At 36.2% G+C, this 5,048-nt stretch overlaps 1 protein-coding gene across 4 annotated transcripts in view; it reads right to left on the reverse strand.

Annotated features, from left to right (window-relative positions):
• LOC106873629 (jmjC domain-containing protein 8) overlaps positions 1-2,127 on the reverse strand; it is a 442,493-nt gene extending 440,366 nt beyond the window's left edge. For 2 of the 4 annotated variants that reach the window (XM_052968758.1, XM_052968763.1), the window contains exon 1: positions 1,671-2,127. The gene's annotated coding sequence lies outside the window, so the exon portion shown is untranslated. The remainder of the gene's footprint in view (positions 1-1,670) is intronic. The other 2 variants (XM_052968755.1, XM_052968757.1) reach the window with 1 other exon arrangement.
• Between the last annotated feature and the right edge of the window lie 2,921 nt (positions 2,128-5,048).

Genomic DNA, 5,048 nt, shown 5'->3' on the forward strand with positions numbered 1-5,048 from the left:
TATATATATATAAATTTAAGTCACAATATTTGGATTCAACTAATCCGATGGTACTCATAAAAAAAGCTCCTCAATATATCATCATCATCATCATCATTCTACAAAACATACAATACATACTACAATACAAAAGAAAACATAAGGAGTGTATAAAATTATAAATAATGAGGAATATGCTACGATAAAATTTATTCTACTGGAAATTCTTATCTGACAATTGTTCCACAGATTAATAAACATGTATTGATAATTTATTTTATATTTATAAGTAATAAATTACTAAGACGTATGCATTAATATATATACAATCTTTAACTTAATGTAAGTACTAAGCTAGCTCTTCAGGTTAAAAGAAATTCATGTGTCTTCTACTATAGCCTCAAGCTCACTAATGCCTTGTGAGTGGATTTGGTTGACGGAAACTGAAAGAAGTCCATCGTGTGTGTGTGTGTGTCTTTGTGTTTGTCCCCACCACCGCTTGACAACCGATAGAGTAAGTACCAGGCTTAAAAAGACTACTGGAGTCGATTAGTTCGACTAAAATTCCTCAAGGCGGTGCTCCAGCAAGGCCGCAGTCTAATGACTGAAACAAATAAAGGGTATAAGACATAATAAATGTCGCTGTAATCGTAATCTACATAATCTGAAAAGTATTTCAGGTGGAAATTTTCTTTAAAAAATACCCATTTTTCTGATAGCTATGAGAAAACAATGCTGATTCGTGTGAAATTTTCGAAACTCCTCTCCTCACCCTGGGGGGAAAAATTTACAACAAATATCGATATAATTGAAATCTATACCATCTGAAGCGTATTTATAGAAAATTTCATTAAAAAATACTGTTTTTTTTAATGGAAGTTATGAGGAAACGAAATTGGGGTTGGGGGTACACTTGTGTAGGTATTCCGATATGTGTGTGTGTAATACATCTATGTATAGGCGTACGTGTACATAATGTTGTCAATAAGTAGGAAGGGAGACAAGTCAACCAAAAAACACGTACACCAACTCATACACGCAAGCACATACACATGACATACCGAAGTCTAATTATGTGGGAGGAAAGAAGGCCCATCCAAGAAATACAGGTATACTTAGTATACATAAAGTCAGTTATAGCAAGTAGAAAGACCCTGAACTGTAGAAGTCAGCATTTGTTTCTTGATAATCCCAACAGAAAAACATTAAATCAATGACTTCTCTTTCGAGTCAAGGGAGTTTATACGTGGTTGCTCGAGCTGCTGGAAATAGCAGCCAAATCGCCCACAAAAACGCTACCACCTTGCATAAAAAGGACACATTGGCTAATACAATTCTGTATATTAAAGAAAGACAGGGTTAGTATATTTTTGATCATGCGTCTACTTGATCAACTCTGACCCGGGGCCAAACAATAATTATTGTAATTTTAGAATTTATTAAAGATTTCTACATTTTAAGGAGAGACTGTATTTAATTTGTAACATGTTTTAGAGTTTTCCAATATGGTTTACTATATTTATGGGATTATATGTAAGTTTTATTTTCGCGGATTTACCAGATTTTCTCGTGGGATCTTATACGTTTCGGTTATAAGGACTTTGTCATTTTTTTTTTATCCCGAGAAGAGGATTCCTGCAACCTTGTTTTAAAAAAAATACATGTATATTTTATAAAGATTTAGTACTTACTCTTTTTGTAAACAAAGAAACGTTGGTGAAAAATAGTTTTGTGGCCGGCGTATAAACAGGAGCTGAGACCCCAGGTTAACACGAATTGAGTGTTCTGTGTTGTGCAGGTATGTATGTTCACCTGCGAGTATGTGTATTTCTGTATCTGTCCTGTCTATCTGTCTCCCTACAGATTGTATAGTGGATAAGAAAATGGTGGTGGAGAGGTAAAACTGGCTTTCTTCCGTAGTGGACTTGACAGCAGCAAAAATGAGAGGGGGATATCGTAGTCAAAGTATTTCAATACAATCATGCAGTCACATACATAAACACACACATGTTAACGATTTTAAACGCGCACACAATGGCAAAAAATTTACGCTGAAACCCTCCACTCCATACGTAATTACCTTTATGTTAACTTCCCTACATAATTATTTACATGTGTAAATGCGAAAGAAAATTTCAAAAGCCAAAAATAAATTCTCTCCTACTATACTTTAAATATAATAGAATATTTTATATATATAGGTGCAGGAGTGGCTGTGTAGTAAGTAGCTTGCTTACCAACCACATGGTTCCGGGTTTAGTCCCACTGCGTGGTACCTTGGACAAGTGTCTGTACTATAGCCTCAGGTCAACCAAAACCTTGTGAGTGGATTTGGTAGACGGAAACTGAAAGAAGCCAGTGTGTGTCTTCCCCCCCCCCTATCGCTTGACAACCGTTTACGTCCCTGTAACTAGCTGTTCGGCAAAAGAAAACGATAGAATAAGTACTCGGCTTACAAAGAATAAGTCCTGGGGTTGATTTGCTCGACTAAAGACGGTGCTCCAGTATGGCCGCAGTCAAATGACTGAAACAAGTAAAAGAAATAAAAGAATATGGATACTTAGAAATGTGATCCAACACACAACACATAATAATATATGTGTCTAGTAGAGATGAATATGAATATATGTAGAGAGGGAGAGATTTCTATACATATACTTTTACCCTTTAATCATTTGTTATTAACGGGGACAAAGCCCAGATTTAAAACACTGGATGATGATGATTATTATATGTGTTATAAATGAGAAAGAGAGTAGCTGCAGGTGTAGGTGTGTAGTTAAGAAATTTGCTTCCCCACCAGTTTCAGTTTCAGGTTCGTTCCACTGCATGGCAAATCTCTTCTACTATAGTCATGGGCTGACCAAAGCCTTGTGAATGGGTTTAGTAGAGAGAACGGGTTATTAGTATTACTATGCCTAAGCAAAATATAAATATGTATATTCTCTTTTTCTTTTTAATTTACAGTAAATTTTGAACAGCCATCTACATGGTAGTGAAGTTGTGAAGAAAAGCATCTTATTTAACCATCATCATTTAAATCTTAAGAAGGTCTTGCAGATTTCTGTAATCCCAGATATCATGATTATTTCTAGTGTATGAATGAATTAAGGATTTATGTTCTCTCCTTCAGAACCTAAGTTCAGCCATACTTTGCTCCAGATGGGTTGGCATGTATCCTATTACTTCAATAATAATAAGTATGAAGCTGAAAATGTATCTTGGGATTTGCAAACTCCTTATAAATGGCCCACAGGTGTCCTCTTTCATTGGTGCCCAAAGGACAACTGATTTCCACAACAGAACATACCTTTTCCTTGTGGTTCCACACAACGATATTTGGTTGGTTATGTCTTAACTTGGCAACCGTTTTAATTTTTGAGTTCCACAAACAGTCTTTTGACCCATCAGTCTGTAGGTGTTTTTGTTATCCTGTCCCTGCTGGCCACTGCATTATGTCTAGAAGACATTCTCTCACAGTTGGCAATAATATGGTTAATATCTTCAGTCATGGTCTTATGTATGTGTCTGTGTATGAATGAATGAATGACTCAGTGCTCTACTTCCTGTTTGCAGATGAGTGCACACTCAATTCCACCACAGAGGCTCAAATGCAAGAGAGCATGAACTGATTTTCCACTGTTTACAATAACTTTGGCCTTACAATCAGTACTCAGAAGACAGAGGCTGTGTGTCAATCTGCAAGGTGGACAGAAAAGTGCTTCATGGATGAACTCAGAGCCTTACTGAAGTGCTTTGAGATTAACCCCCCCCCCCCGATAACTGGGAAAGGCAAACACAGGACCACCCTGCCTGGTAAAGCTGCACTAGCAGAGGTGCCACCTCCTATGAACAGAACAGGATAGCAGGAGCACAAAGAAAACATGGGCTGCACAAAAGTCCAGAGCAAACTTCTTGCCTTCAGTCTCAGCAGACCACCAGTGCCCAACCTGTGGCAGAGCCTTCTGAGGATGCATTAGAGCAATCAGCCACAGCTAGACACACCATGTAATATCCTTGGTCATAATCAACAGCAGATAAACATTATTATTATTATTGTAAGATACAGAACAGCCTGGCCAGTAACATATTTTTCTGCAATAAATGGATAATTTATCCTGATCACGCTATTTATAGCATTATCACGCGTTTGGGAAATAAATTTATTTCTGTATCTTACAATATATCTCAACGCTTCTAAAAAAAAAAAAAGAAAGAACAAACTTTGTTTACTTTCATCGTAAAGTTATTATTATTATTATTATTATTATTATTATTATTATTATTATTATTATTATTATTATTATTATTATTATTATTATTATTATTATTATTATTATTGTTGTTGTTATTATTATAAAGGTGGCAAGCTGGCAGAAGCATTAACACACCAGATGAAATGTTTAGCAGTATTTTGCCCATCACTACGTTCTGAGTTCAAATTCCGCCAAGGTTGACTTTACCTTTCATCCTTTCAGGGTCAATAAAATAAGTACCAGTTGAACACTGGGGTCGCTGTAATCGACTCATCCCTTCCCCCAAACTGGCTGCCCTTGTGGCAAAGTTTGAAACCATTATTATTATCATCATCATCATCATCATTGAGTGAGAGAGCAGCACATGCCATCAAAGTGACACTGGGATACAAATATATGAAGCCTGATAAATCCATCATTACCCATCTGTTACGAGTACACCAGGCACATGCATCACAGCCATATGTGCGTGACATAATGAAATCATATCAAGATAAACAACCCACGACCTGGCAGGTGGGGCCCAGTTATTATTATTATTATTATTATTATTATTATTATTTTATGTTTGACTTTTGTTTTGCATTTGTACAAGTTGGATCCAAGTCTCACCCAGAGACCTCAAGAGACAACAAGTTAGAAGTTCATGTAGGTGTTATGCCTAGGGTACCATATATTTGGATTTGTACAGTTTTGTTCTAGTGAATATTTAAGAAACCATAAGAAAATTATGTTTGCTTTAAAATTTGAGATCACATAGACAGTATTTTACGTAGGATATGGGCAGTTCCCATGAGCACTATCTTTTGAACT

The sequence above is a fragment of the Octopus bimaculoides genome, chromosome 6 (genome assembly GCF_001194135.2).
Source record: "Octopus bimaculoides isolate UCB-OBI-ISO-001 chromosome 6, ASM119413v2, whole genome shotgun sequence".
Taxonomy (NCBI): domain Eukaryota; kingdom Metazoa; phylum Mollusca; class Cephalopoda; order Octopoda; family Octopodidae; genus Octopus; species Octopus bimaculoides.